This window comes from Lathamus discolor, chromosome W (assembly GCF_037157495.1).
Source record: "Lathamus discolor isolate bLatDis1 chromosome W, bLatDis1.hap1, whole genome shotgun sequence".
Classification (NCBI taxonomy): Eukaryota; Metazoa; Chordata; class Aves; order Psittaciformes; family Psittacidae; genus Lathamus; species Lathamus discolor.
The window spans coordinates 26,399,270-26,409,787 of record NC_088908.1 but is presented as its reverse complement, the minus strand read 5'-3'; the positions used below and the strand labels follow the sequence as shown (position 1 = coordinate 26,409,787).

Genomic DNA, 10,518 nt, shown 5'->3' with positions numbered 1-10,518 from the left:
AAGCCTGCTTCTTCAGCCAGTGTCAGACTGAGGTTTTGCTGGTGTTAACCATGGTGTGCTTTCTTCTGCCTCATCGCAGGAAAAATTAACAGCATCTACTCCTTTATCTTCACGTCACTGTAGCAGATGATTCTTCAGGTGAAAAGAGGGTGATTGCAGATCAGGGACAACTTAGGGAGACTAGGGCAGGGAGGCCTCTGAGAGCTGGAGGACACAGGGACACCCTTGCAGAGCAGCTGGTGTTTCCTAAGCTGTCACTCCTGCAAGGCTTGGGGAAGGTGGGCACAATCCAAACTGGTAGACATGACCAGGCTCATGGACTCAACTGTCCTATGCTATCCTAAACTGTGCTGGTAGGAGTAGGGCAAGAGCTGCAGTGGGTTTGCTCGGCTGAGTATGTGTTTGAGAGCAACATGGACCACAGCTATGCAAAACCCAAGGAGGTCTTCAGCAGGAAGTCAGGCAAGTGTGATAGGCAACCAGTGTTGGACTTGGAGAAGCATGTGAAGGACAGAAAGAACAGTTTATTAAGAAGGGCTTCAGCAGCAGCAGGGAGGCTTTGGAAAAATGCAAGCCTGCTCCATAGTGGAGCAGGGGAATGTGCTCTTGTGGCCAAGAAGGCAAATGGCATCTTAGGGTGCATTAGAAAGGGAGTGGTTAGTAGGTCAAGAGAGGTTCTCCTCCCCCTCTACTCAGCCTTGGTGAGGCCGCATCTGGAATATTGTGTCCAGTTCTGGGCCCCTCAATTCAAGAAGGACAGGGAATTGCTTGAAGGAGTCCAGCGCAGAGCCACAAAGATGATTAAGGGAGTGGAACATCTCCCTTATGAGGAGAGGCTGAGGGAGCTGGGTCTCTTTAGCTTGGAGAAGAGGAGACTGAGGGGTGACCTCATCAATGTTTACAAATATGTAAAGGGTAGGTGTCAGGATGATGGAGCTAGGCTTTTTTCAGTGATATCCAGTGATAGGACAAGGGGCAATGGGTGTAAACTGGAGCATAGGAAGTTCCACGTTAACATCAGGAAGAACTTCTTTACTGTAAGAGTGACAGAGCACTGGAACAGGTTGCCCAGGGGGGTTGTGGAGTCTCCTACACTGGAGATATTCAAGGCCCGCCTGGACAAGTTCCTGTGTGATGTACTGTAGGTTACCCTGCTCTTGCAGGGGGGTTGGACTAGATGATCTTTTGAGGTCCCTTCCAACCCTTGGGATTCTGTGATTCTGTGATTCTGTGACATGAAAAAGACCAAGGTACTTGCTGCTGCTCTTGCCTTGATTTTGGCTGGTGAGGTCTGTCTTCAGGCATCCCAGGGCCCAAGCCTCATGCCAGCATCTGATGGAAGCATTTGAAGGTGCTGAGAAAACCAGCCAATGTCATCACACACTCATCTTTGAAAAGTCCTGGTGATCTGGGGAGGTTCATGACACCTGGAAAAGGCATTTGTCCCATCCATCTTCAAGAAGGGTAAGGAAGATCTGGGGAACTGCCCCATTGCATTCTCCAAGGAGGTGGCTGGCTGTGTAGACAAGGAGAGAGCAGTGAATATTCATCTGGATTTCAGCAAGGCTTTTGACAGTCTCCTGTGATATCTTTATAGCAGAATTGAAGATGTTGGAGCTGGAAAAGAGGATTACTGGCTGTACGGAAAATTGGTTGGGCTGCCATGTTCAGTGTGGTCAGTAGTATGATGTCTGACTGACGCTGGTTGTTATGTTACTCAAGGTTCACTTGTATGGCCAACTGGTCCCATCTTGGCTTCCCAGTGCAAGAAACTAGTGAGAGGGTGGCTGAGCCCCACTGAGGCCCCAGGACAGTTCCCACTGTGGCACAACACTGGCAAGGAGCGGCCATAGGAGACCAGCCTGGAGGAGAGAAAGTGAAGGGGGACCTCACTGCTGTCTGCAAATAGCTGATGGGAGAGTGTGGAGATTGAGCCAAAACCTTTTAGGTGTCACAGTGAGAGGGCAAGAGGCAATGGAGACATTGGAGCAGAGGAAATTCCAGCTCAAATTCAGGAGAACTTTTGTCATTGTGTGGTCAAACACTGGAAAAGGTGCCCAGAGAGGCTATGGGGTCTCCATCCTTGGAGATGTTCTGATCTCACCTAAGCATGGCCCTGAGCAGTCAAACTGGCAGAGGGTTGGACCCAGAGGTGACCACAAGCCAACACTGCTCAAGGAGTTTGTAGGTGCTTGAAAGCCATGGGAGAAGCTGTCACTGTGAGAGCACCCACGACATGGGCACTGGGAGGACTCCTGGCCCAGGTCAGTGCAGCATGGAAACATCTGGGCTGGATGTGGAGGGGCAGGCCCAGGAAGGATGAAGTGCTGTTCTGGAGCTCCTCTTACTACACACAGAGCACTCAGAACACTCCTTCCCAGTCAGGCTGATTTCAGCCTCCAGTAGTCAACTCTTGGGATCCTCCTGTCACTCCAGAAATACAAATGTGTTCCACCCCTTGATAGCTTGATGGCATCAGGGTACACTGTGCACCAGTATCTACAAGAGCCTTATAATCCTGTGGGACTGATGTGCCAGGCCACCTGTTCCACACAGTCCACTAAACCCAATTGTCCCCTACCTCTACCTGGCTGGAGGCAGGGCCCCTTTAATAGTGATTACAAGATTCTCCACTTACTTCTTGTACAAAGGGATTAGTCTTCGTTATCACAGGAGCTGGAGTAAAATCAGCTCTTCCACTCCATCTGGGAAGCTGCTCACTGAAGACTGGAGCAGCAACTTTCTTGGGAGGATCATCTTTGACCAATGTTCTCCATTTCATGTACCCATTCCTCCAGAACTGAGATAGGTTTTCCATCCCAATTATGTCTTCTCTGTGATTCTGCAGATAAAACCATAGGATGGCCCATGGCATATACTGTTGAGGGCTCTTTAACAAACAATGGGCATGTGAGCGATCCAGGACTCTTGCCATTGGTTAGAGTTTGTAGTAAGGATTAATGGCCTAGTTCACAGGTTACTTCAGGGCAAAGTTGTGGCCACATATGCAGAAGTTCTGCAGGAGGAAAACAACTCCTGGATGCTGAAGAAGGAACCAATCAGCTAGTGTTGCTCCCGGATGCTGAAGAAGGAACCAATCAGCTGTCTTTGCACTGTGTGTAGAAACCAATCATTGTAAAGCTTAAGTGCATGACCAAGCTTGGAAGCTATAAAAGGCAGTGCTCTGAAGTGAATAAAGGTCAGTTTCTGATTACATTAATCAGCATGCTGTCCGTTGATCTTCCGCAAATGGTGCCCGAACAGGGACCCTCTTGCTGTTGCTTGACTGAGCGAAGAAGACAGCTGGAATAGGAGGGGAGAGGAAAAGCCGACCGAAGGGGTTGCTGTCCTGGCAAATGAAAAAGCAGAGTGCACTCTGAGGTATCCACGTGGAAAGGGAAGCGTGAAGAGAGAGGGAATCTCATCTAAGAGAGGTGAGCGGTCAGGGAGGAGATGGGAGTCTCACTGTCGAAAGAAGAGGCGGCAGTAGTAAAGCTCCTCCAACATATCCTTTCTAAGAGAGGACTAACATATGATGACAGTACCTTAAAAGCCCTTTTAAAATGGGCAAAGGACCGGGAACTAATTTTGGGAGTGGGTGCAGCTTTTGAGCTACACACCTGGGACCAGATTGGATCTGCTTTATGGGAAGAAATTAGCAAGGGATCCAAGGAGGTTCATAAATTAGCTACCTTGTGGTGACTGATTAAAGAGACTTTAAAGAAATGAAAAGTGAAAGGGCAGCCATTGCATCTGCGTTTGCTGCGCTTTCACTGAATTCCTCTGGGACAGAATCTGCTTCAAATGAACTATTTTCCCCAGTATCAGTGCCCGGACCGGTGCCGGTACAAGCCTTAATCGTAAACCCCCTTCAACCATCATCCTGAAGTGAAAAAAAAAAGAAAAAAAAAAAAGATCATGGAGCCCGTTGCCCCCCCCACCCCCCTGAACGTCCAACAGTTGCTGCCGCAGCTGCGAAGACTGAGGACAGAGATGAAGATGATCCTTTTGACCCGGGGCCTATCAATCTGAAAAAGGAGTCTGATTTATATCCCCCAGATCCTCATGATAAATGGGCAGCTGTAGAGGGAGAAGCGAGATGGGTGGGGGATGCAGATGTATTGTGTGCTTTCCCTGTGATGTATGTGCTGGATCAAGACCCGCAGTGGGAAGGTCTCTCGTATGCCCTTATCAGGGTTATCAGGCGGACTGTGGCAGACTGTGGACTTGGGGCCCCATATACAACTCACTTGATACAGTCTCTCTGTGATACTCATGTACTAGAAGTTGGCAAATATGTCTATGATTCTATTGATGCTTGGAAACCTTTATAGATATTGCTGCCCACTTCTTCTGACGTAGGCTGGCCACCTGTGTCGGAATGAGTGTGCATTTTGGTCAGTATAAAAGCCCAAGCCTCATGCAATGTGGGGGAGGCAGAGCCTCTGTGGGGACCCTCACTAAGGTTGAGCCTGCCACCTCACACTGCGATGATGCTTGTTGGAGCTGGTTTCCTGATAGTCTTCACAGGGTCCTTGTGCCACATTCTGTGCGTGGGACTGTGTAGTGGGAGTAATGATTGTCTGGATTTTGTGTTTCAAATATTGTAGTTGTGTGGAGTGTGCTTGTGGGATCCCATACGTATGTGTGTGTGTGTGATGAGGGCAGATGGTGTTCTATGCATTTTTTTGTTGTCGGGTTCATGTAAAAGTTTTTAACAGGTAGCAGTTTAACATTTCAGGCAACAAAGGGTTAATGCAGAAGTGCGGTTGCTGGCAGGTATTTATGGTTGCTGCTGAAGCAGGCAGGCAGCTGTAGCTGCTGCGGAGTAGGCAGGCATTTATAGCGAGAGGGGTAGTGCAACCACAAGCTTTATCAGCTGTCACCTAAGCAGGATCAGGGTGGCAGAGAAAGAAGAAGAAAAAAAAAAAGGTAATGATGCAGCAAACTCCTTGACTGTTAAAAATGTGCAGTTTACTTCTGCAGCTGCTTTACATTTCTTTTGCAGCAGAATGCCTCTACTTTAAGGAAACACTTTAACCTGTCTACTTTTCAAAAACTGATAACCTGGAAGAGGGGGTATATGTGTGTCCTCCTACCTACAGGTCCATGGCAGCAGCCTGCAAAGTTTGTCAAGCCTTGACATGAGTTGGACAGACAAGTGGAAAAACCCAATGCCTCAGCTACAGGAGCCGACCGTGAATACCCCAAGCAGAATGACAGAGGAAGAGAAAAAGGAATGATTGCAAAACATCACTTGGAGGCGACTGAAACATAACAACTTCAATAAGTGTACTTGTAAAGTAGCTATTATTAGAGGCTGTGATTTTGTGTGTAAAAGCACCTGTATTTACTAGCCCGTTGCTAACACAAAACTACACCTTGTATTTTATGGATTTGTCACTTGCAAAAGAGATGCTAGAGCATGCAAATTTGCAGCAGCTGCTAGAAAATGCTAAGGCAAAAGCTAGAAAGATTCTAATATGACAGTGGTGTTATAAAGCAGGTAATGGAACAAATTAAGAGGGTGGGAGAACTCCACTGGTAAGAAATTTCTTTGGCTAGTCCCTCGCTGCCATCAGCATCTTCAACATGCTGCTGCACCCTGCAGTAGTTACTCTGCTAATGTAAATCTTTGCCATAGTAGTGACTTGTTACTGGATGAAGCAGGTGAAACTCTGCATTGACAACAAGGTGCAAGGACTGAGGTTGGCCAAATGCCCGCTACCACAGTCAAGGGCAAGACTGGGTTGGCCTCTGTGTTTGCCACCAAGAAGAACCTTTAGCCTCCACTGTTGGCTGCAACCCAGCAGGTGTGGAGCGGTGGGGACACATGCCATGCCAGACCTTGATGTGAGGGATGGCCTCCCCTGTTAGTAGAGAGCCATCCAGGAGAAAAAGGGCGGGCCCAGCAGCCTGTGGCTGGCATATGTTGGAGGTATGATCTAGTCCAAATCCCCTGTTCAAGTAGGGTCATCTAAAAGATATATATAAAAAAAAAAAAGGGAATGCAAGGATTTTCTCCACGTGACGAATGATTCCTTGCCCAAACCACTGGTTCTATATAAAGACCAACATGATAACGAGTGGAAAGGACCAGTGCCATTGCTGACATGGGGTCAAGGATACAGCTGTGTACAGCTATAGACAGGACCATACTGGCTGCCAGCGAAACGTATAAAGCCCTAGAACTCAACAACATAAAGAAATGGCAATGACAGAAATCTTTGTAATATTTGTTCTATTATGTGTGACCATGAGTAATGGACAAGTATACTGGGCACATTTGTTAAATCCCCATTATTCCAACCGGTTACATGGTGTGTAGGATTCGCTGGTATGCCACATGTTATAAAGATTCAAGTGACTTCAAATCAGACTAATCTTACTGAAGTAAAAGGAATTGTAAACTCTTGTCCTGCATGTCAACACACAGGCTTTGGCCTTGGTATTGGACTAAATCCTCAAGGCATTTTACCGCTACAACTTTGGCAAATGGATGTCACTCATGTTCCAGAATTTGGACGCTGAAAATACATTCATGTCTCGGTCGACACTTTTTCCATGGCAATTTGGGCCGTCACTCAAACTGGAGAAACTTCTCACCATGTTGTGAAACACCTTCATGCCTCTTTTGCCATTTTAGGTATACCCCTATCTCTTAAAACAGATAATGGTCCAGCCTATACTTCTTCAGGGTTTCACTGCTTTTGCTCCCTTTGGGGTGTGAAACATCTCACCGGAGTCCCTAATTCACCCACTGGACAAGCAATTGTTGAGTGGGCTCACCAGTCCCTTAAAAACCTGTTACTTAAACAAAAAATGGGGGAGAGCGGTGTAGGACCTAGTGAACGCTTGGCAAAAGCATTATATGTGTTAAATTATTTACGCCTGTCAGGAGAAAGGGAAGAACCTCCCATGGTAATTCGTGGTAGTGCCTTAAAATCAGGGTTAATCGGCATCCCTTACCTGCACCTGGCGGACTGAACCAATTGGATAAATAACAGGATGGTTTTAAATAGCTCTTTCATTAACCAGACATGTCATAGAATTTATGATTGTACTGTTCCAGAAAACAAACCAGCCTGCTGCTATGGGGAAGTGAATCAAACAGGGATGGCTGGAGCAATGATCATTAACGCCTTAAACGCCACAATGCCTTGGGACCCTCAGGAGTTATATCTCTGGGGATCATTAGCAGGCAATGGGTCATGTTTTTATTTTGGGGGATCAGCACCTACAGGGGTAAACTTTTATAAGAAATATATTTGGACACAGTGGACCAATATGTCGAGTAATTATGATTATAAAAATTATAGAAAAACTCATATTGTAATGGAGCAATAGGTGCTGAGACCCTGGGTAGTAAATTTTCTATTTGGAATAATAATTCGTCAAAACAATTTCCTAAAGGATATTTTTTAATCTGTGGACATAGAGCTTGGCAAAGGGTACCAAAAAACGTTCAGGGAGGGCCATGTTATATAGGGAAGCTGACTATGTTTGTTCCCAGCATGAGGGATATGCTATCATTTTATAAAAGTAAAACCGAGCAACGAAAAAGAAGATCAGTAGAACAACTAGGACCAAACTGTAATGATAATGTTAATATGTTAGGTAAAGTCGGAAGAGCTTTTAGGTCCGTTTTTATTCCTGGGGCGACGGCTGGGAGGGCACTAAAAGACATAGAGCGTTTAGCTTGCTGGACTGCAAAGCAGATTAATATCGCATCTAATGTCTTATCAGAATTATTAGAAGATTTAGACAGTGTTAGGCATGCAGTTTTACAAAATCATGCAGCCATTGATTATTTGCTTTTAGCACAGGGCCACGGTTGTGAAGATTTTGAAGGGATGTGTTGTATGAATCTATCTGACCATTCTAGTTCAATTCATCAACAACTATCCCAATTAAAAGATAAGATGAAGAAATTAATGATCAATCATGGTTTGGATGGTTGGCTCCAAAGTTTATGTATTACTGAGTGGTTTGCAGATTTGTTTAGATCAGGCATTACGATATTATTAAGCATTCACAAAATCACAGAATCCCAAGGGTTGGAAGGGACCTCAAAAGATCATCTAGTCCAACCCCCCTGCAAGAGCAGGGTAACCTACAGTACATCACACAGGAACTTGTCCAGGCGGGCCTTGAATATCTCCAATATAGGAGACTCCACAACCCCCCTGGGCAACCTATTCCAGTGCTCTGTCACTCTTACAGTAAAGAAGTTCTTCCTGATGTTAACGTGGAACTTCCTATGCTCCAGTTTACACCCATTGCCCCTTGTCCTATCACTGGATATCACTGAAAAAAGCCTAGCTCCATCATCCTGACACCCACCCTTTACATATTTATAAACACTGATGAGGTCACCCCTCAGTCTCCTCTTCTCCAAGCTAAAGAGACCCAGCTCCCTCAGCCTCTCCTCATAAGGGAGGTGTTCCACTCCCTTAATCATTTTTGTGGCTCTGCACTGGACTCTTTCAAGCAATTCCCTGTCCTTCTTGAACAGAGGGGCCCAGAACTGAACGCAATATTCCAGATGCGGCCTCACCAAGGCTGAGTAGAGGGGGAGGAGAACCTCTCTTGACCTACTAACCACACCCTTTCTAATGCACCCTAAGATGCCATTTGCCTTCTTGGCCACAAGAGCACATTGCTGGCTCATGGTCATCCTCCTATCCACCAGGACCCCCAGGTCCCTTTCCCCTTCGCTACTTTCCAGCAGGTCAACCCCCAACCTGTACTGGTACATGGGGTTGTTCTTCCCCAGATTCAAGACTCTACACTTACCCTTGTTGAATTTCATCAAGTTTCTCCCCGCCCAACTCTCCAGCCTGTCCAGGTCTCGCTGAATGGCAAAACAGCCTTCTGGTGTGTCAGCCACTCCTCCCAGTTTTGTGTCATCAGCGAACATGCTGAGGGTACACTCAGTTCCCTCATCCAGGTCGCTGATGAAAATATTAAACAGCACTGGTCCCAGCATTATAGTCTTTGTTATTATTATTAGTATAGTATGGCGTTGCTTAATGTCTGTATTATCGCGAATGATTAAAGGGGTCTGGATCGCTCAAAATAAAGAAGGGGGATTTTTTGAGGGCTCTTTAACAAACAATGGGCATGTGAGCGATCCAGGACTCTTGCCATTGGTTAGAGTTTGTAGTAAGGATTAACGGCCTAGTTCACAGGTTACTTCAGGGCAAAGTTGTGGCAATGTATGCGGAAGTTCTGCAGGAGGAAAACAACTCCTGGATGCTGAAGAAGGAACCTATCAGCTAATGTTGCTCCCAGATGCTGAAGAAGTAACCAATCAGCTGTCTTTGCATTGTGTGTAGAAACCAATCATTATAAAGCTTAAGCGCAGGACCAAGCTTGGAAGCTATAAAAGGTGGTGCTCTGAAGTGAATAAAGGTCAGTTTCTGATTAATCAGCATGCTGTCCGTTGATCTTAGAATCATAGAATCATAGAATAGTTAGGGTTGGAAAGGACCTCAAGATCATCTAGTTCCAACCCCCCTGCCATGGGCAGGGACACCTCACACTAAATCATCCCACCCAAGGCTTCATCCAACCTGGCCTTGAACACTGCCAGGGATGGAGCACTCACAACCTCCCTGGGTCTTCCGCAATATACCTTCTATATCTTCTCTCTTGAGCAATAGGGTGCCTTCTGTTAATAGCTGAGACGTGGGTTGGTACATGTTGAGAGCTGGATAGATCTGTTTTCAATTGTTTGATCTCCTGGGACTGGAGTTTTTCCCACAGCTGAAATGATGGAAGTGGTGATATTGTCTTCAAACTCTCAGAGTTGACGTGTCACTTCGTGCGTTGTTGGTGCTGCTGCCTCACTTCAGGTCATTGATGCCAATGAGTGGGAATAGGATGATGGCACACAACTGCCACATGGGTTGTGTACATTCGACTTCATCTGGATCTACAGGTGCATTCCCAGCATCTGGAGTACAATAGATCATCTCTACAATGGCTACTTCCCTCAGAGACTGGAGGCCTCTCTCTATCATGGTCCACTTGGCTGAGCGACACATAACATCGTCCTTGTAGGGAAACCTTTACTTCACAGCTGCCAAGAGCCGCCTCCAGAGGCTGAGGGACCGTTTCTCTTTTGCAATTGTTTTGTCAATTCCCCATTCCCTAGCAAGTGATCCCAGCTGCTTGGCTTCCCTACCTTCTAGTTTGTGACCATCGGCCCCATTGTCCCATCATCGGAGCAGCCAGGTGACGATGTAGTCCCCTGGAAGACAGCTGAAATCTTTTTGTATATTCCGTGGCTCTGTTGAGGTCCAGGATCAAGAAGTCACCTCTTCTTCCTCTTCCCCTAATTCCTGTAATAATAAGTCTCATTCTGATGATGTCCCCTCTAGTATGTGCATTGGGTCTTCAACATTCTTCACTGCATGATTTGCTCTTTGTGGCTCTTGTTTGTTTTTCATCTTGCTTATAGGGGCAACTGATATTGGCATGGATTGGTCCTTTGGTTTAGCTACAGTGTCTATC

At 46.3% G+C, this 10,518-nt stretch overlaps 1 long non-coding RNA gene across 1 annotated transcript; it reads left to right on the top strand.

Moving 5' to 3' along the window:
* The first annotated feature begins 3,199 nt into the window (after positions 1-3,199).
* Positions 3,200-9,433, top strand: LOC136004395 (uncharacterized). Its single transcript, XR_010608438.1, has 2 exons — positions 3,200-3,434; positions 5,106-9,433. It is a non-coding gene; the product is annotated as an uncharacterized LOC136004395 (long non-coding RNA).
* Positions 9,434-10,518: the final 1,085 nt, after the last annotated feature.